The sequence below is a fragment of the Sorex fumeus genome, unplaced genomic scaffold, assembly GCF_029834395.1.
Source record: "Sorex fumeus unplaced genomic scaffold, SorFum_2.1 ptg000003l, whole genome shotgun sequence".
Taxonomy (NCBI): Eukaryota; Metazoa; Chordata; class Mammalia; order Eulipotyphla; family Soricidae; genus Sorex; species Sorex fumeus.
In genome coordinates, this window is record NW_026606060.1 from 44,779,084 (window position 1) to 44,805,887 (window position 26,804).

At 34.6% G+C, this 26,804-nt stretch overlaps 1 long non-coding RNA gene and 1 other non-coding gene across 3 annotated transcripts in view; both read left to right on the plus strand.

Annotated features, from left to right (window-relative positions):
- Positions 1-26,804, plus strand: part of LOC130026502 (uncharacterized) — a 60,781-nt gene that overhangs the window by 15,219 nt on the left and 18,758 nt on the right. For both annotated transcript variants that reach the window (XR_008792880.1, XR_008792881.1), the window contains exon 2: positions 17,819-18,022. This is a non-coding gene — a long non-coding RNA (uncharacterized LOC130026502). The remainder of the gene's footprint in view (positions 1-17,818; positions 18,023-26,804) is intronic.
- Positions 22,388-22,552, plus strand: LOC130029497 (U1 spliceosomal RNA). Its single transcript, XR_008793364.1, has one exon. It is a non-coding gene; the product is annotated as a U1 spliceosomal RNA (small nuclear RNA).

The window sequence follows — 26,804 nt, forward strand, 5'->3', positions numbered from 1 at the left end:
GCTTTTATTTTTTCACTGCTCTCTAAAAGATTTAGGCAGAAATACTTCAGTTATTCTTAGGCAGCTTTTACAAGAAGATATAAATATTTAGACAGGAATCAGTGCCTCTTCTTTAGTACATTCATCATTGTGTGAGGTGGCATAAAGAAGAAACAGACTCATTGACTTAATTTTCTCGAGTTTCTGTAGCAAAATAAGTTCTCAGAAAGTTTATGTAAAAGCCTGAATTCTTACATGACTTCTAGTTAGTGAGGGTTAACACTTGAGAATGCATAATTAAATTTTATTTATAAAGATACAGGCTGGAGCGATAGCACAGCAGTAGGGCGTTTGCCTTGTGCACCAGGTTCGACTCCTCTGCCCCTCTCGGAGAGCCCTACTGAGAGTATCTCACCCACACGGCAAAGCCTGGCAAGCTACCTGTGTTGTATTCAATATGCCAAACACAGTAACAATAAGTCTCACACTGGAGACGTTACTGGGCCCGCTCGAGCGAATTGATGAACAACAGGAGGACAGTGCTACAGTGCAGTGCTATAAAGATACATTACAGGTGTACATGTAGTACTAGCATTCCTTAATGTATTAGAGTGTTGTCAAACCTTTAAATTACTTTCATGAAAATTGTTAGTGTCTCCCTTCAAATTTAAAAAGCTTTTTCGTTAATATGTTCTCTGGCTTGTGGTATGTGAACTATATATGTAGGCCTGGTGTTACTCTCAACCACTTAACTCTCAACTCTGAATATGTTATTTTATATCTTAGAGCTTCAGTATCATTAGTGTGAAAACAACTTTACTTTCCCCTAAGGTCCAGACCGAGATCCTGCCTTTAAGAGAAATCTTACAATAAAATCCTCTTAGATGACAATTGAAATGTTTCTACATTCTCTCAGTCCCCTTTTCTGCTTCCCCTTCTTCCTCTCATACTGCTGAGGTTTGAAAGGACTGAAAATAAATATAAGTAAAATCAAAGCATTTCTTCCTTGTCCATCACTCTATCCTAATATCAAGTACCTTAGCTTGAGATAGGTGAACTCTCCATTTTTGTTTTGAATATGATTATGTTTTATTTGACACATATTAAGTGCCTACTGTGTGACTGTCACCTTCTTGGGTATCAATATCTTTTAACTTAAGCAATTCTCTGCAATATTCTCTTTTTTTTCTTTTGGGGTCACACCCGGCGATGCATAAGGGTTACTCCTGGCTCTTGCACTCAGGAATTACTCCTGGTGGTGCTCAGGGGACCATAGAGGATGCTGGGAATGGAACCCGGGTCAGCCGTGTGCAAGGCAAACGCCTACCCACTGTGCTATCACTCCAGCCCCTGCGATATTCTCTGAAGTCACTATTATTGATGGTTTATGCTTATCCACTAGACCAGCATTTCTCAACAGAGACCATAAGACCTTTTGTGGACCCCAAGATATGCCACAGGTGAAAATCACAAAAGTGGAAGGCAAAGCATGACATCAGGAGGACAACAAGGGGGACTTGGGACCACAGATAGGAAAAAAAGATTAGAAGGGACTACTGTCAGATAAAGGGTTGAAAAACACTGGTCTAGACTAATCCTATTTAAAAGGTTATTACTTTATTTCTTCAAATCCCATAAGCCAGCATGATGTTTAATACATATCGGGTGATTTATAAACGTTTGTTGAGACTTCTATGGATGGAACATATTTACCAAGATATTATGACTACTTATAATGTAGAGATATGCCTTGCTAGATAAAAATAAATATATTTGATTAAGTTCATTTATTTAATTAACTCAAAAATAAAGCAGCTTTGTGATTTTGGTTAAAATTATGATTAAACTTCTTTGCAAAGCATTTTTTTGAGAGTTCCAAGGATAGATGGAAGCATCAAACTGTCTTATGAAAATCAGATGTGCATATTAGGTTTATAGAGAAAATACTATCTGTGTTTTCACTGTTGTCATCTAATAAGTAATTTTTGTGAGTCACTTATTTTCTTTTTAATTGAGCCAGTCATAAAATGAATTGAACATCTATAGAGGTGTTGCAAATGAAGATGAAAGATCACATGCTTTTATTAAATAAAAAATGAATTTTCAAGATAGTTTAAAAAGTCAGTACTCTGTATGCTTACAATACCATTATTCTAATATGCATTCTAATAAACCATTATCCATTTTATCTCAGTAGAATGAGAGCTTATTTGAGAGGAATATTTTTACTAAATTGGCACTTGTTTGTATTCATTGCCTTGATCTATTATCAGACAGGAAATATTTCTGGAACTGTGGTAGATGATACAAACACTTGTCATGCATGTTTGCTCTACAATATAAAATCCACTGAAGTTAAAATTAAAAGAAAAAATTCAGTTCATCACTAATTTGTTCAAGTTTTCTGAACTGAATTTCTTTTTAATGCAGATTTTTAAATTTTACTTTGCATACATACCCAGTGGTGCGCCCCTGGATATTCCTGACTCTGTGCTCAAGGATCACTCTGGGTGGTGGTTGGGGAATCATATGCAGTGCTGGGGATCAAACTGAGATTGGCTGCATGAATGGGGAGTTCTTAACTTATATTATCTCTCTAGCCTCTTTCATGCTAAATACTTAAATTGAATTTAGCAGTCTATTAGTTGTACAAAGACAGCTTATGTACATGGAGTTCAAAATTTGGATTTTTTTCTCTTTTAAACTTTTTGTTTATTCTTGATTTCACCAGCTTCTTTAGTAACAGCAACATAAATTTAAAATTTGCCATACATTTCAGAGAAATTGAAAAGTTTTATAATAGAGTTTATCTATTTATTTAGGTTCCAGAACATATGCATGCATTTAGATGTACCTTTAGCTATTATATTTCACCCAAACCTACAAGGCAATAATTCATATACTCAGAGCATTTTATTTAAAATTTAAGATACCAGTTTTGTGAGTATAGAATAGAAGGGACCTCATTTGTCAAAAGTATAAATTAATGTTTGGGAGCCCAATGTGACTCCTTTATTTCTACATTTCATCACCACATACTTATTGACTGTGTTGCATGAACTGTGCTAAAGGTGGAGCAGTTTTTGTTTACTTATTGCATCACACCCAATGGTGTTCAGGGATTACTCCTGGCTCTGTGTTCTGGGATCACTTCTGCTTGAACTCAGAACTGTATGGAGTGGTGGGTATTGAATTGGGTTGGCCATATGCAAGGCAAGAACCTTACCTGCTGTACTACATCTCAGGCCCCAGACCAGAGTTCTTATATTCATAGAGCTTCTATTCTAATTAATCATACAACCCAGAACAAACTCCATAATTTTTTTGAGAAAGAGGAAATTCAAAATTTTTATATTATAATTTTTATCTATAGTATATCAGGGTTCTATTGAACTTATAAGCATATTTGTATTATTATGTACATTTTTATGGTACAGATTAAAATATACAAGAATTAGAGTGGCTATAGAAGATAACACTATGAGTTTTTTAAAAATCACATGCCACAGTTAATAATGTATACGAGAAATGAGTGATAAAACTAAAGGTATAGAAAAGGATGGCTTATTATTTGAGATCTGATTCTTAGGAAAGTTAGTTCATGTTGACTTTTCATTGTTCCAATGTAGTACTAGAATCAAAGAATGGAAGTTTTGTTGTGATTGCTATTGTGTGAGTCTTTAGGTACTAGGAATTGAACTCGATGTCTGAGACCTATAAGTCTTATTCCCTATCATCTGAACCACAATTCTTGCTCCAAAGAGTTACAATTCTTAAAAGGCAGATTTCAGCTTAACTGATTTCTAAATAGAAATGTTTTCTATAGACAGGAAGGTTCAAGAATCAGGAGGTTGCAAACTTCCTCATTGCTTAAGTTAGGTCAGGGACTGACTTGAGTAGGAGAATGGTAAAATGTACCTTGGATCCTCCAAACTGTATTGCTCCTACAATGTTTTGTAGTTAAACATTACAATAACTTTTGGTTCCTAAAAGTTCAAAGCAAACATGCTTCCAATATCTTATGGGTTTCAGTACATTAAGGTTCTTATCATTTTTCAACTCTAAGGATACCTCTTAGTGTTAATAATAAGTTCTGATGAAGCGATAGCATAGTCAGTAAGGCACTTGCCAAGCACGCAACAGAACTAGGTTTGATTCCTTTGTCCCTCTCGGAGAGCCCTGAAAGCAAGCTCCCCATGGCGTATTTGATATGCCAAAAACAGTAACAACAAGTTTGACAATGGAGATATTACTGGTACCTGTTCGAGCTAAGGATACCTCTACCATCAGACTTATAGGAGAAAAAGAGAATAAGCCTTTCTTAATCATAGGCCATATACAAGTACATGTTTTCAGACATATGAAGATTACCTTTGTTTTGTACAAAGGCGACCATTTGGAGAAATGCTTTCTAAATTCATTTTCTTGTCAGGATTGGTGATGACAGGTTCTAAAGCCCCAAAATTAATTTCTATGGCATATCTATATTTCATCATCTAATCCTCTGTGAATTTTCTGGATTTCGATTAGCTTGTCCTAAACTTCTGGCAAGCTAAATTTCTCTAACAGTCATCAATTCATTGCATTAGATGCCTGTTCAGCCTTGGAAGATATATTGATTTCCTTTTCTCAGTAAAGTGACAAATACCATTTTCATGACTATAATAGAGATTGATTGCATTTTATAGAATGCACAGAAAGAGCTGATTTGAGTGAGGCAACTTTGGAGCTTACAAAAATGAAAAAGTCATTGAAATTAATAATGAAGTTAATGAATTCATCTGTTGCTGATGAAGTCAGTGTTTTGAAAAAGATGAAAAGTTCTGCAGCTGCACAATCATTGTGAAAAATTCAGATGCATTTCAATACTTCGGAAGTGCTGTTTTTGTGAATTGTTTCAAAAGTGAACAATAATTGTTTTCAAAGCTCACACTATGACATTAACCCCGGCACACCTGGGCATGCTGTGCAATAGTAATTATATTGAAACATACTTTTAATTAAGACAGGACTCATGTAAATCATGATCAGAGTCAAGTAAATTTGAAATTTTGAGCAGTCTATGAGGAGAAGTCTATGTTTCCGATATGACTTTCGTGGATTTGATTTAAAAATATATTGGTTTCCTTTTCATTCTAGACATTTTGCAGTTTGGTGCAAACTAGAGCAAATGTTAATATGTTTTTATGAGTCTGCCTTACTCTCCAGTAGTGTGTACTGATAGCCTAAGGGAGAGTTCAAAAATAAAGCAAAAAAAGTACATGCATGTGCATATCATACGCTTAATGTATGTAAAGAGCACTACTGTATATCTTTTAGAGTGAATTGCAGTAAGAAACAAAGGGTAAATATATTAAGGGGTTGAAATTGGCGATTGCAACGTCGGAACACATTGCTAGGGGAGATTCTGAAACCTGCTCATGTCGTTTAGGGACCTTAACCGTCTGTTCATCTTCTCATCATGGAGTTTTGTAGCTACTATAGTGTCAAGCACATAGGAGGAGTTTATATGATTAAATACGGAAGCAGAGAGCTAACTAAAAGTGTCACTGGGGGGGTGGGGGCTGGATTTGTTTCTCAGCACCAGGAGTGACTCCCAAGCGCAGAATTAGTGGTAACCCCCACGGCTGCCAGATAATACCCCCAACGCAAAAACCAAATGAAAAAGCAAGTTTTCTATAAGAGCAAAAAAATAGAAGAAGTGTCACAATGAACAATGTTTGCTGAGCTACTATGCCATGGGATTTTACCTGTTTTAGTTCTGCTTTTTATAATATTACCGGAGGATAAGTCCTGGGGCATAGTAGGATTAGGAAAATATAGAACACTTATGAAATTGAAGAATATTTATGCATATTCTGAAATATATATCTGCATCCTTGTTATAATTATTAGAAAAACTGACCATTTCCTGAAGATTTGAGAAGAAACCACATAAATTATTATGGATTTTATAATTATAGATTATTATAATATCAGAATGATATATAATTTTGTGGCTCATCCTTCTTTTTCATTTTTATTTTCATTTATTTTTTAAAGTTGTTCACAATAACTTATTACATTCAATATTCCAACACCAATCCCACCACATTATACCTTCCCAGTACCATCATTTTGAATTTTCCCACCACCACCCAAATCTGCCCCAAAGCCGGTCCTAAATAATTTATTTTGTATTGCTTGTTATGAATAATCCATTAAAAATGATCCAAAAAGCTTTCCTTAGAGGAAAATGTGTGAAGATTGTCGCATCACCCTGGAGCCACTAAACCCTTGAATAAGAGATTACTAACATGTTGTTACATGTTGGTGGCTCATCCTTTTACTCTGTGATATTCATAGTTAAGTTTATTACTTTAAATATATATTTAAAGCATTTAATATATACATATATTTAGTAAAATAGGACATTAAAAAAGTAATTTAAATAAAATTATAGCTGTAGAGTTTTCTAATCAATGTAAAATTCTATAGATTTCTTCCATTTTATTTCTTTGTGATGAATTTATCTGGTAAAACTATTACTTATACTGTTATATATAAAGACATTAAAGATACATGTGTACCTTTGATTCTACTAAATGTATGAAAATGATTTAATTTAGCACTTTTCTACTTTCTTCAGATTAAAATTTAAGTAAAACTAGAACTTGATTAAACTTAATTGCTGAAAATTGAAAAATGAAACCAGAGAAGTACATAACTACTTACATAAAATTTTCTAATAATTTCATGAAGATATTTTACTTGTAATGTTAAATTAAAAGGAATTTCCTAATGTTAACAAATGCACTAATTTGTCTTTAGTTAAATTTTTTAAGTAAAAACAGATTTTATTTGGAGGATTTTGTGGAAGGGGAGGAAGGGAGACAATGAGAGAATAGCATGCTCAAGAGAAAACATGGTCTTCTCCGAATGAGAGAGAGAGTTCCGGTGCACACCCCCACATTAGACATGAAAGTGTGAAAAATTACATAGTTCAAGGGGTAAGTTGGTTTTGGTTAATTTTTTAAAAAATCTATCTTGGTATAGAACAAACTCCGTTGCCTTTTCAGATCATAACTTAGTGATTTAAATAGTATCTGTTGGATTTAATTTTGATAGTAAACTTAATTGTTTAAAAAGGTGTTCATTTCCAACTTTCTAGATATACTAAGTTACTATATTTTCTGGGAATAAATATCAACAGTGCCAAGCCTTATTACGAATAAGGGTGGTCTTTGAAAGTGTCCTCATGAGAGATAAAGTAGATTTATTATATAATTTATCCTCAAATTGCAAAATTATGAGTATATAGTTTAATATCTTTACACTCTAATGGTATAGCTTCTTCCATCATACGGGATAAGTATTAAAGTGTTTTATGAAAGTAGTTAATTAGTACATTATTAATGTCCCTGAATTATTCTTAAAGGCCAATTTCATTAAATTTAAATAATTAAAAGGAAATAGTTTTTTCTCTATAACATTTCAAAAGTGGTATTTTCAAAAATTATTTAAAAATTTAAAGACAATAGTAATATCCTACTAAAATTGGATGAACATCAAAGCCATTTTTAAAAACATACTAGGGGCTGGAGAGATAGAACAGCAAGTAGGGTGCTTGCCTTTCACACAAGCGACCCAGGTTGGATCCCTAACATCCCACATGCTCCCCTGAGCCCCACCAGAATTGATTCCTCACTGCAGAGTCAGCAGTAAGCTGTGAGCATGGTCACTGTGGCCTAACCCCAGCTTCTCCTAAAAAAAAAAAAAATTAAAAAAAAGTAAAGAAGAAAAAGAAAGAAAAGGAAACAAACTAAAATTTGTATCTAGGAGAATCTGATGAGTGTTTTGGGAATAAATGAAAATGCTGTTTATCTAGATATCTAGATTAAGCTGATTATTAATACACCAATCTGATAAAAACTTCAGATTTATTCCTCTTATCTGAGCACCTACTTGTCTCTCTGTCCTCCACTCCCAACATCCTTCTAACATACCTGTCAGTTCATGTCTCTCTAAATGCATGATAGCTTGTCTGTTGCCTAAGGAACTACAAAATAATGAAATTGTGTGTTTGTTCAAAATTCCTTTTTCTCAATTCTTTTCCCCCAAAATCTTGATTTATAATATTTGGAGTGAGTTGTGTCCTGGGAGATTTCAAAAGGTATATAGGTGATTCTCAGAATTATTTCTTACATGGGCTCCAGGGACATGCAGTTGTTGTGTTTTTAAACACTCCTTATGATCATCTTTATGACCTATTTTTTTAAGTAGTGAAGTAAATGGATTTATTTAGGAAAAAGGGGAAGAATGAGAAGGAGGTAAATGAGGGGAGAGAGAGAGGGAGGGAGAGAGAGAGAGGGAAGAAGAAAGAGAGCAAAAGAGAACAAAAGAGAGACAGGGGGAAAGAGATTACACTTCCCTAGCTGGGTTGTGGGTAACTCCAGAATGGAGTTCACCCACCTTCTTTTAATTTTTTCACCTCACCCATGTCTCTGGGCTAGAGTGATAGCACAGTGGGAAGGGCGTTTGCCTTGCACGTGGCTGACCCAAGTTTGATTCCTCATCCCTCTCCATAGCCTGGCAAGCTACCCGTGGTGTATTCGAAATGCTAAAAATGGTAACAAGTCTTACAATGGAGACATTACTGGTGCCTGCTCCAGCAAATCGATGAACAATGGAAGGACAGTGAGAGTGCAGTGCTACCAATGTCTCTGGTTCTTGAACCAAATAGAAACTATCAGTCCCTTAAACAGGATTTTCAGGTTTTTCTGTCTCTTTACTTTGAACCTGGAAAACCGAGTCCCCACTCTTTACTTCTGTCCGCACCTCATTCCTGGTGTACCTTAGTCAAATCTGTATTTTAAGACTGGGACTTCACCTCACAGTGGTTACTTCTTCAGCATTTATCCTCATCACACATTTGGCTCCCAGGATTTCTTGCTGTTGCTTATGGTCCATGTGTACATCTTGCTTGCATCCCTCACGGTGCTTTATGCAGAAGCATATTGCAAATATGTCTCGTTCTTGATTGATCGGCTGAGTGAATGTATCTTAATTAAACTGCTAAGGGCAAGTCAAAGGCTGCACTTCAACCCCCATGAAGCCACTTCTTGACATTTTGTAACTTGTTCTATTCCTGAGAGCCTCTAATACTCTCCATTCAGCTTGAATTGCTTGTTCTAGTGAATAGAACGAAAGCTAATGTTGACCATTTATTTGCTAAATTAATCACGTATTTAAATCGCCGTAAATGTAGTGCTTGGGAAAATGAACTCATATCAAAGGCAGAAATTTTAAATTTTTTTAATTTAAAATCAAATTGCTATAACTCCATACTATTTTTTTCTCCCCAGTAGGTCTGCGTTGTCAAAGACCTATATGCTTAGCTTTTTAAAAGTGATTTAGTTTTATTTCTTTTTATGTTGGAGTGTGGGGAGGCACACCCAGTGATGCTTGTGGAGGTGGGCACAACCCTGTGCTCCCATATGACAAGTATAAACTTCAACCCTTTGAGCCATCTCCTCGGCCCCTAATTTAGTTTTCTTAAAATAGTTTATGATCAGAATAATTTCTCATCAGTAATTAGAACATACCTTGCTGTAAGATAATTAGAATAAATGTACCATTTGTCAAAAGCACAGGATCTTAAGTGTACTTGATTTTTGTGCTGTATTCTTGCGTTATAGAATCAAATGATATGATTCAGCATAACTATAATATAACTTGGCAATGAGTTGTTAAAAATTGGGATACACTTCAGACTTACAAAAATAAGTTTCCCGAGTATAGAAACTTGAACAAATGTATATTTACCAATGGTATTCAAGATTATCTCAAGAAAACACCTTGAGTTATTCATTTGGAAAACATTGACCATGAGGTGGGCATCCTCCTAACCTGTTTTGCAACTCGGGAAAATTTTGCACTTTTTTTTTAACTCCCAATTTTGAAAAAAAAAAAAAAACCTACTTGGTAAATAACTTTGGGGAAATGGAGGCGATCTATTGATTTGCCACTTCCCGAACTGAAAGCATCTCGACAAATCAAATGCTGTTTGTACATATATGTCCTTTTCTCTTAAAACTAGCAATTTAGTGCATTAGTGGAATGTCTTTGGCCAGGCTGGTCTCCTGTAGGTTTGACTGTGGAGAAGCAGGTGTGAGCTTCCAGAGCGTCTTTACAAGTGTCTCTGTGGGGCTTCCCTCCCACGCCTCCGCAGGAGACAGCTCATCTGTTTAATCCTTATGTTTTAGTCAACCTTTCTTATTATGCAGACAGGGCTCTGAGGCTCAGCTGGATTTTGACTCTCCGAATGAATTGATGGGGCTCTTTGATCTTAACCGTGTATTGCATCTGTTTCATCTTTCCTCTTAACGCATAGTCTTCCAAACTCCAGTTCTAGCTGGTGCTCTGAAAACAAATGGATCATTATACAAACAAATAAAGGATGCCAATTAAAACTCAGGTTCAAATTCTACTTTTCATTTTCGACTTTTTTTCTTTCACTGCAAACTTTGGGGGAGGTTGTCGAGACTCCTTAAAGCAAGCTAATTATGTTACTGCAAAGAGACCATCAGGCTGGAGAGTAGTCTGTGCATGAATGTATCCGGAGTTTAGTTTTGTAAGTTCAGATTTGTATAGAAAAATATTTCTGTATCTTTAAATATGATAAATTGTTTGATAGCATGATATCTTATTAATAGACAATAGGAGCAAAAGTGTACCACCTACTAAGAAAAATTTACCCCGGAATTGTAAAGTTCCTGCCAAACAATATATCTCTTTTTGATGGCCGAGAGTTTCAGTTGAAGAGACAGTTAGCGTCAGCACTAATGCAAATAAAGAAATAATTCTATGTTATAAGATGCTAAAGTCACATAATCTCTTTTAAATAAACATTTTGATGAAAAAATTAAACTGTATGATGTAGCAGTTGAAACAGCAGAGATTATTTATTTGGTTTGCTTACCCACATAAAAGCATCTGAAGTTTTGATTAATTGAACCAGAAAAATAAGTTTTTATCTGACTAACCTTTGGTGTTCTAATCTGACATTTTGGAGACTTGTATTTCTGCTTTTTATTTTTATTTCCCCCTGAATCATCATTTATCTTTAAGTATACTACAATCTCATGATGATAATATAATGTCAAAGCTCTTAGAATTATTTCAGCTAAGCAAAACTCTGATGTTTTGTAAGAGTCAGAAGCTCTTGAATGGGTTATAAGAAGGTCTTTGGGAAGAGGAATATTGTAATATTACCTTGTAGTCTGTTAAACAGATAATTTATTTCTACACATCTATGTAATATATGTTAATTATTAGTAAATTGTCATACTATACATTTTCCTTAGAAACATTTAGAAATAAAAATACACAAGGAATTAGAACTGTGATCACAAGTCCATAATATTATCATTTAAATAATCTACTTTCTTCCAAAAGTCTCAAGCCCACACACAGTACTCAACTCTGAACTCGGGAAATTCTTATCACTATTTTTGTACTTCCCATATGGAATTTGAGAATAACTTAAGGAAGGAAATATGCAAGGTTACTGAATACTTCTATAGTCAGAACTACATTGAGGCTCACTAAAGAGAGTGTTACATACCTATACCCAGTTTGTTTCTCTTGCTACTAATTGGAATGGGTTTTCTGTGTATGTATGTGTTTATGTATGTATATATGCATCAATTAATTGTTTAATTGAAAGGAAAAAAGGATATAGCAGCTAAAGATATATGCTTTTGGTTATACAGTTAACCTTTGGAAATTTCATGTTTTAAGGGAACTATCCCTATCAATACTTCTTAACTGAAAATCCATGTATAGCTTTTAGCTTGCCCAAAACTTAACTATTCGTAGCCTGCAGTTGTCTGGAAGCCTTATCCATAAAAAAGGAAGTAAATTAAACACATATTTTTCAACTTATATGCATATACTCAAATATGTCACATATTATATTCCTAGAATAAAGCAAGCTAGAAAAGAACATCAAGAACACCATGGAAGTATTATCATGAAGTTTCTCGTTTTTGTTTCTTTAATAGGCTGAGAGAAGTAAAGGAAGTTAGACCCTCTTCCTTTTCCCATATGTGTAAACAAAATGTTTTAAACTTATTTTGTTCATAGGTCAAGTGTACTACACTTAAGTCTCCTCAAATTATTTGACATTTGTTTCTTTTCTCACACGCTGTGTGGCACATTTCTTTTTCTTGCTATTTTCATCTTTCCATGTGCTTACCCAATGTTGATCCATAGTCAATCTTGCTTCATAATAGTAATTTAGTAATTCATCCGACTTCCATTACTTTCACATCTAGTAGAGAAAAACTCATATTGAATGTATTGGTAGAGATGTTTTTTTCTAACTATTAATTATTAGTGAATCCTTGAACCCTTTTAATCCCTGACCATTTCAGTGTGTCTTTCATTGTTGACCATCTTCTGTACTCATAAATTTCCAGAGAACCAATTTTAGCTTCCAAAACTTATCAAAGTTCATGTTACTTTTAAGATCCTAAGTCTGAATCAACTTAGCAGATCATAATCAGCAGTTAAAGAAGGAAGCCATGCAAGAATCAAAATATATCTTTGAGCGTGGTATTTGTTTTACAATGTTTTCTTACTATTAATTGCCATGGAAATATTCATGGTATTTTCTCACTATGAATTTGTTGGTGAAAATAAACACCAAATAAAGCTGTATTGGATCACATAGCCTCCAGTAAACTGGTGGTTGGATTTTAGAATTTAATATCTTATTCAATTGAATTGAAGTTTTTACCATCTTCCTTAAGCAACAGAGGAACTAGCTCTTAACAACAGAAATAATGGAAACTTAGCACATCTTTCCAGAATTGTTTTGTTCTAGGCAGTACCAGCTTAGTGAGGGTACTGTATTAATATTGATTAAAATTTTAGACTTAAGTAATCATTTTGGAGACAGATGTGGATATTTAGTAACACAGAAAACATACAGACCAAAGAAAAGGGATTTCCTTGTTGTGCCAAACTTAAGGGATATAAAGTTTGATGGTATACTTGTGTTATGAGAAGAAAGGCTGTAATAATTATCATCACTCTTTTACGATAGCTCAAGGTTAAATATTTGCTGTTGACTTTAAAATTTTTATAAGTGTTACCTTTTCTTCTGAGTGATGCAATTTTTTTTTAACTTCTCCACTGTATCCACCAGGAATTAGTATAAGGAAGAAATTGGAGTTATATTTTCAGCTTACTTGCATTTTATTTCAGCACTGGGAAATGTTTTAGTGCTTTGTAGTGAGATAAGCATGAGAAAGAGAAGGAAAAAGGCATAATAGTTTGGTTGTATATATGAGTAAACATTTTAATATGTATTGTGTTCATTTACCAAGCATGGCACTTAGCCTCTGTAAAGCTCACTGTGGTATATAAGCTTGATACTCTGTGTTCACCATATATCAGCACTTCCAAACTTGCCCAAACTGTGCAGTGCCAGTCTCTATCCCAGAGGAACTTCACAGACATCTTTATTAATACTCATAAATGATTTACATGATCACTGAAGTTTATGCTATATATGGGCTGGAGCAATAGCACAGCGTGTAGGATGTTTGCCTTGCATGCGGCCGACTGGGTTTAATTCCTTCGTCCCTCTCGGAGAGCCTGGCAAGCTATCAAGAGTATCCTGCCCGCATGGCAGAGCCTGGCAAGCTACCGTGGTGTATTCAATATGCCAAAAACAGTAACAAGTCTCACTATGGGGACGTTACTGGTGCCCGCTCGAACAATGGGAGGACAGCGCTACATTGGACAGTGCTATGCTATGTATATGCCATATTGCTGTGTTACATCACACAATGATTTCATTGATAGCATTTCCTTTAGGCTGGTGGTAAGGTGTTTCTAATCCTAAAACTGCAAGTGACCAATTAATGGAGTTTAAAATTAACAATTGACGATGAAGCTGCTGGTGGATGGGATGAGAGCTTTGTCAAATCTGGGGTCAGAGCTTTATCAAATCTCCCAAGTGTTAACTGTCAAACAAAATTATTTAATAACTGTCTTTTTCTCCCGCTACAAGTTTATGTTGCTTTATATACAAGCACCAAGGCCTCGGGTTTTCTATGATTGTAGCACTGTAGCACCATCCTCCCATTGCTCAATGATTTGTTCAAGCAGGCACCAGTGACCTCTCACAACAAATTTTGAGACTTGTTACTGTTTTTGATATGATTACCCTATTATAAATACATATTTTTGATAAGTGAATTTTAGCTTCATATGGTATTAAGTTTCATATGATATTGTGTGAATACAATAGTTTCATACTGTATTGTATTTATTCATATTTATAAAGGGGTCATGGTGATAAGTCAAAGGATTGGGTTGCACACTTTGCGTGTGGGAGCCCTAGATTTAACACCTGACACTGTGTACTCCCCCAAGCACCACCAGTAGCAATCACTCAGCATCTACGAAGGAGTAATTCCACATATATGCTAAGTCCACATACAATTTTAAGGTTAACAGTTTATTATGCATTGTATGTTATGTGATGTTCAATGGTGCCTCTTATGCTCCAATAGAAACTGTTAGCTCTGAATGGTCAGGATTCTTGAGAATGGACTGCTTGACATTTGGAACATGAAGAGGGAATCCATAGGTGGAATGACTCTAAAATTGTATTCCTTAGAACAATGGGCTTCAACTGACCTTTGCAGATATAAAAAGGTTGAAAACCTCTACTGTTGAGTTTTGACTATAACTTGAGGCATAATTAGTGCTTATAGTCAGGTAGAAACTATACAGAGGATTTATACACATTTTCTGGTTAAATAGAAAAACTTTCAGGCAGGAATTATTGTTTCCATTTTACAAATATGGTCTTTTATTCTTATTGACACTAACAATTGCAATGGTGTTAAGACCAACTTTCGTGAAAGAAAAAAGTGCTTTCTAATTGGACAGAACATATTTCCTGATTTGGCTATTTGCAAATATTGTCCAAGTGTACATAGCGATTAATAATTATGTAATTACCTTGTGTTCTGATTTTATTTCTTTGAGGAAATTCTTGTGTTTAAAGGAATTTGTTTTCTCAATCATCCTCGTTATCACATAATGACAACATGCAAGTAACTCTCACATTTAAAAAAAATATTTTTCCTCTGTGGGTACACCCAGTTGTTCCAATTGTCTTTTACTGAGACTATTGCAATAGAGAAATTTGTGTATGCAGCACAGTTTTTTTTTCTTTTTTAATTTTCTTGGAAAAAGTACTATATGATTAAAAGTAAAGAACTTTTTCAACTAATTTATCTGTAGAATTACTTTTATAGGAGTAAATAGGAGGTATTAAGAATGAAAAAATTATATTAAATATGGACCCTTTTTAACACTTTAAAAAGATATAACTTCAATTAATGTATATTGAAGTTTATTATGCTTTTGTGGCCACGCCTACTGGTGCTCACAGGATCATGTGCTATCAGAAATGGAACCTTTGCACACAAAGGCAAAGCTGTATGCAAAACTGGCTCTTCAATCCTTTGATTCATATCCCTAGTCCCAGTGTAGCACTGTCCTCCCATTGTTTTGCTCCATCGGCCACCAGTAATGTTTCCCTTGTGAGACTTGTTGTTACTGTTTTTGGGATATTAAATACGCCATGGTAGATTGCCAGGCTCTGCTGTGCGGACGGGAAACTCTTGGTAGCTTGCTGGGCTCTCTGAGAGGGATGGAAGAATCGAACCTGGGTCAGCCACATGTAAGGCAAACGCCCTACCTACTGTCCTATTACTCCAGCCCAGCCCCAGTGTATGTGTTTATAATATTTGACCACTGACATAAGACCTGAGAGTAGTATATTGTTTCATTATTTAATTTTAGAAGAAGATTAATTGGGCTTTGAAGAGATTGGTGTGAGCAACAAAAACGTTCATTCTTCATCTCAATCTGTATTTTTAGAGAAATCACATCTAAGAAGATTTTGTCCTTTACATTGTGCTCAATGCACTCTCATCCTCAAACATCCTGACTTCTTTATTTCTTGACTCTTATGGAATCTGATTCATTCCTTAATATTAGTTCAGGACAAGAAATGAAGGATAAAGAATTTTTGCTTCCAGATATGTCTGAAAACTTTTTGAAAAATTTGAACTCCTGAAATAATGTTTTCTTCTTTCACCTTGTTTTAAGAAACTCCTTTATCTTCCTAGAATGGAAGTATCTTGCTGCGTAGTTTTGGGGATCCCTAAATCATCTCCCTATTTTATTTATTTGAAATTCTTTGCAATAACATTTCTCTTTCCTCAAAATAGCTAAATAATTCAAATACATGGACTTTGGAATCTCTATTATAGGAATATGACTCTATCTCTTATTCGATTGTCTATTGTTCTTTTTTAAATTATCCAGTGCAAACTGTTTAACTATATCAGTGCTTAAATATTTTTTTGTGTGTGCTTTTTGGGACGCACCCAGTGATGCACAGGGATTACTCCTGGCTCATGCACTCAGAAATTACTCCTGGCGGTACATGGGGGACCATATGGGATGCTGGGAATAGAACTCAGGTCGAAAATGTGCAAGACAAATGCCCAACCTGCTGTGTTATCACTCCGGGCCCCAATGCTTAAACATTTATATGTGAAAATAATCCTCAATAATTATTACATCAATTCAATAACTTATCATGCAGATCATGTATTTACTTATCAACGAAATGTTTTGCCTTCCAAAATATTGGTAAATCCAGAAAGTACAGGGGTTAAAGTGCTTGCTTTGCACACAGCCAATCCTGGTTTGAATCCTGGCATGGCATGTGGTCCCCCAAATATCACCAGAAGTGATTTCTGAGCACCGAGCCAGGAGTAATTCCTAAGTGCAGCCTCCAAATGAACAAAGCATATATTGTTATATAGTCTTGTGGTAACATTAGTATTATGTGTTAAGTAATATGTATTTAATTTTAATGATTCTTTATGCATATGTATCTACCTATAGGTCAACTGATGAATAGATAGATTGAAAATTCTATATGATTTTAATTGACTTTAAAATGCATTTTTGTTGACTGAGCTTTAGAAGGGAAACTTTGCACTAATCTATAAAGATATCTGCCTCTCAATTCAAAGACATATAACTTAATTTTAGCTGAGATGTCCAAATTAATTATACCATATAATTATGACTTGAACTGGTAAGTGAGGAAAATCCTGGAACCTAAATAGTATTCTTATTGATGAAGAAAAGGGATGACTGCAGATAACTGCATAATGTCATATTATTGTTTTCATGGATTGACTTAAGGCTACTTAGCTATAAAGCAGGTTTTTCCGGGTATCTACCCCTAATAATTACCAAAGTAGCACAGAGGTGAAAAAAAATTAAAAGGCATCTAAAATAAGAGCAATGTAAGATTTAAAAAAATTCTCATTAAATGTATCATAATTTATATTTCTAACATTGGTATCAAAGTGCTTCCTATTGCAACTTTGCACGTACCCTACTATTGGAACTCAAAACCCCAGGAAGTACATGTCTGAGATCTGAATGTATTCTTGGTCTCAAATCAATCTTGTCACTCCTCGGAAAGCAATGCAAGATAATAAGTAGTATTCACCTGATTGCTTTCCTGCCCCGAGACAGCTGGTGACGTGTGTCTTCCTGATAACCAGGAGTTTTCAGATCTAAGGCAAGGATAAAGGAAAGCTGGGAGCTTGCAGAATCTAAAATTGACAGTCAGTGGCTGAGGAGAGGGTCAGAAGGGGTAGAATCTGTGACACATATGGGAAAAGAACAAAATTTATCTGCTCTGGTTGCAATGATTAGATGTCTTTGTCTGGTTTTCTTACAGCGTTGACTGATTGTACTCACCAGCTGGCTAATATCATAATTAACAAAGTTGCTACTATGTCTGCAAAGTTTAATCGAATAATTTTCCAGTGATATGATGACATTGTCACAAAGATCACAAGGGACACAGAGTCGACTTTTGCTTAAGGTGGAAAGGCAAAGCTGTGTAGTCAAGATGAGAAACGGTGAACTTACTCAGCTAAAGGTATGTTTCTTTTGTAATACCACGTCCTGAGCTTTCTTGTTCATATTTTTGTTTAATTGTTTGAGAATTCTATTTTGTTTTATGACTGATATCGTGTTCATAGGAAGATACTGTTATGTGAATCTTTATAGTTCTTGGGCATTTATAACTTACTTTCCGAAAGCTTCAGTATTTCCCCCAAAATCTAAAATTTCGTATGTATTAAAATTGGTATAGAAAGCTATGTTTTGTTAGCCAAACTTTATCATTGTCAGAATAACTATTTGGTAACAAAGATCAACTGAACATTTATATTGTTTAGCATTAGACTTATTTTGATCAACTATGTAAAAGTCATTACTGTTTCATTTGATTGTATCAATCTAGTTATAGGAATTGGAAATGAAAACATGCTTGTTTATAGAATCTGTTCCAGTCCTATTTTAGTTTTTTAAAATGCTTTAATTGGGGGCATGGTGAATAGAGATCTTGATTTTACTCAAATATAAAAATTATGTTTTTTAAAAAATATTTAAAAATTCTTGAATTTATGAATTCAATGTCAGCCTGAATATTTAAATTGTACCTGTATTTTCTTTTATTCTGATTTACTTTGCTTGATTAAATATTAAGGCTCAAGGGAATTGCCCAAATTATAGTCTTCACTTATTGCTAATTAATGAACGTGAATATTGATGAAGAAGGGCATGCATCTCTGTGTAGTCACTTGTGTGTTTCTTCTGCGTGCAAAGAGAGGAAGAAAATACAGAAGGCAAAGTTTGGTTTATTTATGCTGTGTCACACTACCACTATAAAGCCAAGATTGATTAATCTGCAGTATAATCAGGGACATACTTTAGGGTTTTGTTTTTACTTTTCCTCTGTGGTCATCCAGGCCACTCTTTCACGGCCAAAAAAAAGTTACCATTACCCATTATTATTTGTCTTTTATTTAAATAGCATTTTGAACATCATAAAATAAGTTTTGGAAACAGATTAATGCACATTTAATCCCATTTAAACTCTCTCATGGTTTTATTTCTAACCACAGGAGATTTGTCAGAATATAATCATTTTAAAATTTGAAAATTTTATGTTCTCAGATTTGAAAAAATGAGCCATATTACAGGATCACAAATTTGAAAATATTTTACTGTGAAGATTTAAAAACAAACTAATTTTGTTGAATTTTGGTTAAAATTTGATTTAACCCATTTGTTTCACTTAAACTTAATGGCTTTGATAAGAAAGACCATATGTAAGTGGTAGTTTCAACCATTATTTTAATATATTTTTACATTATATTTTAGAACAGTTACTCTTATGAGATTTTTTAAAAAATTTCATTTTGCATCACACTCTTACTAGAACTGGGCATGTAATCGGTACTTAATCCATATTTATCAAGTAAATAAGTTTAGATCTTCCTCCTGTTATTCAAGTATAGTTTGTATATTACTCAAAATAGTAACTTTTGTATGTAACAATCATAATGTACAGATATTAGTAGAAGAGTTGCATAATCACAGACAATGGAGGAGGGGATTAAGTTCCTAAAATAATGTAATGTTGTTTTAACCTAAATCTCCATGATATTTTGTGTAATTGAGATGTGCTATTCTAAGAACTCAGTTGGGGTATCAGAGGTGTGTGAAGATTAGAAAAGGCCAGAGAAGTGGTTTACAGCTGATACACTCTTTTTAAAACAGGATTATCTCCAGAGATGTGTAGAAATGAACTCTTGTCAGAGTTTCAAAGGAACTAATATTTTTTTTTGGTTAAATGTGCTAATGTAAAGAGTTAGAAGATTAGTGAGGCATAATGAAAGCAATGCATTCTTTCACATGGAAATAGGAATATAATAAATGTCCTGCAGGTGATTGGGGCCGTAGCAATTTTATTGAAGATTAAAGTTTGATTGACCTTTGTTAGGGTGATTAACCCTTCTGAAATTAAAAGCCAGGACTGAATTATTCTGGCCAATTTAAATGCAAACATTGAGCAGGTCATATGTCATTCACATAATAATAGTTTAAAAACCGTCCTATTTTAATTTTTATTTTTGCACGTCTGAATGGGATGCTGCTTTGGAAGGCTCACAGCTTTAGCAACAGCAGTTTGTGGCAGAGAATACAGATAATGTATAGGTAATTGGAAGCATGTGGGGAGAGTTCCAGGAATCACTCCTCTCATTCAGAGCATCAAAACACCCACTCCAATAAAAGCAGTGGACTAGAGACTATCTCCTTACACTGACAATGTGTGCTTTCCAAAGGAAATAACCTAGGCATATTAGAAAAAGCTTCAGAATAAATAACAGTGACATCTTTAGTTAAATCCAGTGCTAACCACCCAAGATGAATACTAAACCCCTATTAATATATGTGCTGTCTCCTGAAAATGCTATGTTTGGAGATATGATTAGTTGCAAAGCGCTTCATAAAAGTTGATTCTTTCCAGTGTTTGGAATCTTATTCCCAGTGATTTGATAGTCTGTGATTATATTCAGTATTTGCGCTAACTTAAAAATGTTATATGAAGAGCAAACTCTCAATACCTATGAAGTCACTTAAATGGATAGTCTTATTTTTCTTAAAATTTTTGCAATCTTTTGTGAAAAGTTTCATATTTAGCTGACTGGAAAGAAGCTGTTTCCATATTTCAGATCATATTAAATTTTTTCATTACTGAGTCAGTGAATATTTTTAGTTTTAGTTTCAACCTCATAGTGCATGCTTCTTCCTTTTATGTGCTTACATACTATTAAAACGATAATAAAGGTTCTCCTCATTCCATGTGTAATTTATTTCTCTTTCTTTTCATCAAATAATTCATCAAAGAATTCTGAATTTGCCAAGGTAGAAAAGTCCAATGTATTATAGTGTAAAAATTAAGAAGCCCAAGGTGCTAAAGTTCATTTTGCATGAGCTTTTCATGTACTCTTTTAACATGCTTCTGAAAGTGAGGCTTCTATTCTGGGCCTAAGAAGAAAGTCAAATATAAAAAAACTTGTGATAAAGTGACTATGATTATTCGGCTTCCAAAGTGACTCTGATATTCTCCAGAGATCTGGATAATACCTTGCAGCATAGAATAATAGTATGTTTAATTAAGATCTGTTTGCTACAAGGATATCCCAACTCTTAATATATGTGGGACTAGTAGTCAACCATAAATTTTAAACAAATATATTATTCTGTACCTTTCCTGATAAAATGTAGATCATCAGCTTTACCATGGTACATTGGATCAAACTAAAACCAAGTTCAGTTGTTCCATGATAATACTTGTTTTCTGATTATAGACAATTTTCCTGAGAAAATAAACACAAGTAAATTAAATCCCTAAAATAAACACTATTAATTATTCAGATATAATTCAGCAATTTTCTCTAAGTTGATTATTCTCATTTTACCTCTTACCAGAACAAAGTTGTTGTTGTTTTGTATTAAGATGTATTGTAAATACAGTATTTCCTAAATAGAAAATGCTTGTGTGTGAAACTACTGAGCATCTTTCTCTATATTGTTATTAATTATCAGAAAATTTTTGCACTAAAAAATTCTGACTCAAAGAGAAATTTATTTTGTCTTAGAAAAGAGAATTGGTGAAAGAGCGCAAGCAAATGAGATTATATTTATATTTTCAAGCATGTGTTTTGCTTCAGTGTGCTTAGAAGACATTGTTACTTCTTTGTTGCTTTGTTTCTGCCAGTTTGTTCCTTTCTAATCCATTTGTTCCCAAGTTGGACATTTTCTCTTATAGTTGTGAAATACCATTCTTTGCTATTAGCATGTGGAAAGGAATCTGTTTGAAATGTTCATAGCCCACATGTTTTTAGTGGTTACTTTTTTTTCTAAAAAGTGACCAGTGGTGTCCTTTTATTCATTGCCTATTAGTTATATATCCACAGTCTAATTTGATTCTTCAAAAATTCTGAGTAACCTTGCATGAGCTATTTTATTGTGCAGGGTTATAAAAGAGAGATCATGCGGCAAACTCAAGCACTTACTTTTCAGGGATTTAAAATCAACAATAGTCAAAAAGTTGTATGGAGGGATTTTTTAAGTCATTCTACTTAACAAGCAGTCTTTCTAGAATAAAAGAGTTTGGTTGATAATAGCTAAGTCAATTATTTAGTATAATTTGGTAAAATGATAAAAGTACATGGAGGCATAAAGGCTCCGATGTTAACTCCATAGTTAATTGAGTTACTTCTCTAGCATTAGATGGAGAATAAGAAGCAAATTGAAATTTGCCTAATTTATAGTGACCTCTTGATATATTCCAGGGTATTCTTTTAAAATCATCACACCCTGTGTACAAATTTCTTAGGAATCTAGAGAATTCCTTACTAAGATGACCTTGATTAAAAACTCCTTTTGCATACTTACTGGGCAGGGTATATAGCGTGATCACAAAAGTGGTTTTCCCAGGGCGAGGCTTATCTATCCATTGCACTCTGGATGTGCTGACTTCTGTGATTTTCCCAAATGGGGGAAATCTCGACTGCCTGATTTGTGGTAGTAGGGGACTCCATTTGCACTCTGAAAAAATAAAATAAAATAAACAATCTTCTTTTGCATTAATATTACCGGAATTCTTTATTCAGTTTCAACAGAATTTTACTGAGCACTTCCTACATTCCAGATACTCTTTACGAGGTGAGTCTTTGCAGTCACCTTTTAGGAACCAGAAATTAGGATTAAAGGAAGAGTCTGAATAACTCATGTCAAGAAATTGGTGAGGGGCACAGGCTGAGTAGGACGCCATGTTCAAGACCTTCCTTGGTAGAGCTTTTTTCGATATATCTGTTTCACACATATTTGTTAAAATTTATTGACTAAATACAAGAATTTTTAGTGGATTATAAATACTACCTCCAAAGAGATTTTCTAAAATTCAGGAACTCAGAAGGAAAAATTATTTTCGGATTCTCCTCCCAGGAAGTGGAAGAAGTGATTTAGAATACCAAGACTACCAGCCAGAAACATAGTACAGGGAATAAGGAGTTCTGGCTGTTTTACAACTAGCCCCATTCTAGTTGAGCACTGTGTTTGCTCCCCGAAGCACCGTTGGGAATGATTTCTGAGCCAGGAGTAAGTTGCACATACAGCCCAACCCTTTCAGAACAACAAAGAGAACAGATGATTTATTTCTGGGCACACTGGTGGAATAAACTTCTTTCTTTTAGTGGCAAGTTTGTGAGCCCGCAAAATTGTCTTGTCCAGATATTCATATCCCAGATTAGTTTCCCTGTTCATTGAAAGCCTGTCATTAGAGACAAGGAGTGGGACTGTGGTCAGGGGCATGTTCATCCCTCATCCAACTGGGTTCTAGTCCCAGCACCACATGGGTCACAGGCATTGCAACTGGCCACTAGGTGCCCAGGTAATCCCGTGCACCACACGTCCCTGCCCCCAACTTACACCCTAACCACCTGGTCGCCTCCTTTCCTCACACTCACCCCATCATAAAGAAAAAAAAGGCGGGGGGGGGGGGGGAGGAAGTGAGTCTTTTAAATTTTGACTTTACTTTTTTTTTTTCTGTTTAAAGACAGAGGTGCTTCTCTCCAGCTCATACATTTTCATTGGTTTAGTACTTTGTCAAGGCTTTTATTAATGTTCCTCTATGTTTCATGGTTCTAATCTTGAAACTGCATAGAGCATAAAGTCTGGTGGATTTTTGTTTTACAGGGAATTCTCAAAAAAAATTTTTTTTAATTTTATTGAATTACCGTGAGAAAGTTACAAGCTTTCATGTTTGGCTTACAATCACACAATGATCAAACACCCATCCCTCCACCAGTGTATATTCCCCACCACCAATCTCCCCGGTATACCCCCTCTTCCACCCTCCCCCTGCCTCCATTCTCTCTCTCTACTTTTGGGCATTATTGTTTGCAAAATGGACACTGAGAGGTCATCATGTTTGGTCCATTATCTACTTTCGTGGGGTGGGGGTCATGAACAGGGCATTTACCTTGCATAAGGCCTACCCAGGTTTGATCCATGACACCCTGTATGGTCCCCCTGAGCCTTGCCAGGAGTAAGCCGTGAATATAGAGTAGGAATAAGTTCTGAGCACCAGTGGGTGTGGCACAAAATAAAAAAAAAGAATATGTGGAGAAAATATTTTTGATAAGTATATAAAAATAAAAGCACAATTTAAATGGGATAACTACAATATGAGGGGAAAAAAACATTATCTTACCTGGCAAGCAATTTGTTATCCTTTCTCAATTTATTAAAACAAAACGTTAGCATTGGTTAAGTAAACTGCAAAATTAGCCTACGAGGTTTCAAAGATTTGGAATTGATAACTAGATTTGTACTTGAATGCTTGGTTTATCATTGGAAAGCTGGTTTTTTAGGTCTGTAAGCTCTCTGAGTATGGTTCAGAGAAGTGTGCTAGGTCTACATCTATTTCAGTATCTATCCACAGGACATAGAAGAGTGACTGATACGTGATAAATAATGAAAGCATGTTTGCAAATTGAAAGTGACTATTATGCTTCCACAAAATAAATTTAGAGACGTTGTACTCAATCTTACTTTGAAAGAACTTGCACTTGTACTAAGAAATAAATGAAGACTTTAAAATCTAAAGGGGAAAGGAGTAGGTAAGAGTAGGCAAAATAAATATTCACTAGATAGCTAATTAGATAAATAGATAGAATGTTCTTTAAAATTAGCCTAACATGGTTAACAAAGTTGCAGAGTCGAAGTGTGCTTTGTACAGAGAATTAGCCTATTCTTTTAGGTTTTAATTTTAAATGGTTTTATCTCCTCCACTTTTAATCATTCAATCACGAGTTGGTCACTTATTATTTACCAAGAGCTAAACAGGGTTTTCTGAACTGTTTAATATATTGAGTAAAAATGCATAGATCAGTTTTATATTTGTTGAAAAATAATTCCTAATAATCATCTTGAAAATTAATAAAAACTCAACTAAGGGGCACTGCATTGAGTTGGAGAAACTTAGGAGTGTAGATAGGAAAATAGGGAATACTGCTCTAACTCTAACTACAAATCAGTTTATACTTCAGCAGAGAAAATTAAAGTTTGTAATAAAATAAGATATAGAAGAGCATCTTCCCTCAAAGATGCTAGGCATGATGGAAGGGTGCATTTGACCAACATCTCTTCTAATTATATAATACTTGAGAATTCATTAACCATTTGAGTCCTGCGTGATGATGATTAAACCCTTAGGCAGATGTGAATCAACTACACTATGTGGAAACATTGAGGAAAACATTTATGAAAAATATGATCCAATTTCTGAAAATACAGACCAATTACAGTTTGAGATTTAATTTAGGAATTTTTACTCTGTCTGCATGATGTATATATTAATGATGATTTCTCTCCCTTCATTCTTCATCTTCACAAGCAAAAGGAGATTTTTACTTATTGACGTATTACTGAAGAATCTAGTTTTTCTACAAAATTACACATTTTTTTGCATAAATGTGCCTAATTACCTGAATTCAGTTTTGATTAGCAGTGTTAATTGATGCAGCTGTGGATGGTATCTGTTTACCTAAATTACCATGTGCAAACAGCAATATGTCTGGAAGTGAATATGCTAAACTGAAAATACTAATTAGCTAAGACAGATTGTTATTCAAGTCACATCGTGGAGCTTTCTAATGAAAGCCTGGATGTGTCAGGGTTTTATGATATTCAGACAGAAATGTCTATATTACATATGATTTCTAAATTTAATTCATAAGAACAGATGGGATGTCAGCCAGGGTTCTTCTGCTTTATTCCAGTATTAATGTGAATATTTTACTCAACTAGAGAGAAATTTATGAGGTTCTTTTGGTAAGAATCAGATGCTTTGGCAATGTGCTAGCTCTGCACATCTAGATTCATCTATTTCTTGACCAATATATTCCCAGATTATCGCCACCTACTACTATACAGAAAATGAAAATAAATAAACCACCTTGCAGGTTTAATCACATCAGCTGGGTAATTTAATGAAATCAAATAGGAAAAAGGTTAGATAAATAGACAGCTTATTCTGAATCGTATTTTCTGGGTGTTTTCCATTTGCATCCCAAGTAAATATAATGAAAGTTCAGTCATAGATTTCTTAAGAATCAGTGAGAGATTCACAGGGCTGAAAGGAGAGTTAGCATTGCCTTCAGCTTGTCTTGTGTCTTTAATCTTTTAAAGATTGAGAGCCGAGGACTGTTATTTTCAAAAGGACTCCGTTTTTTGGGTTGGGGGTGGGGGCTAAGTATCTCCCAAGCAATGCTCAGGAAGCCCTGGGGGCCATTCCCTAGTGATACTCAAAACTTATCAGTGGTGCCAGGGCTCCCGTGTGGTACTGGAAATAACATATTTTGAGCATACCAGTCATCTGAACTATCTCCCTGACCCTCAAGTGCCTAGATCTTAAATACTGTAGTATTTTCTTTGATTTTCATTACATTTATTCTAGCTATGACCTGCTTTGCTGAGGATGTCTCTTCCACATAAAACATTAATCTTAGCCATCCGTTGTGGTGTAGTACTGAACATTTATTAATGACAATGTATCTTAGAGATAGCTAAATCTAACAGTAAAACCCTACACATCTTGTAGTGGAAAAAATAATGGACCCATCGCTCCTTTCCCAAGAGACTGAATAACTATGCTTAGTGCATAATAACTCTCTTCTTCCCAACGGCTATGAAAATAAGGCCTCTTGACTCAAACTTAAGAGTTTAAGATCCCTTATTAGATATTTAAGATGCCATGAGCAAAATGGGGATAATTTTCATGATGCAAATTTGAACATAAT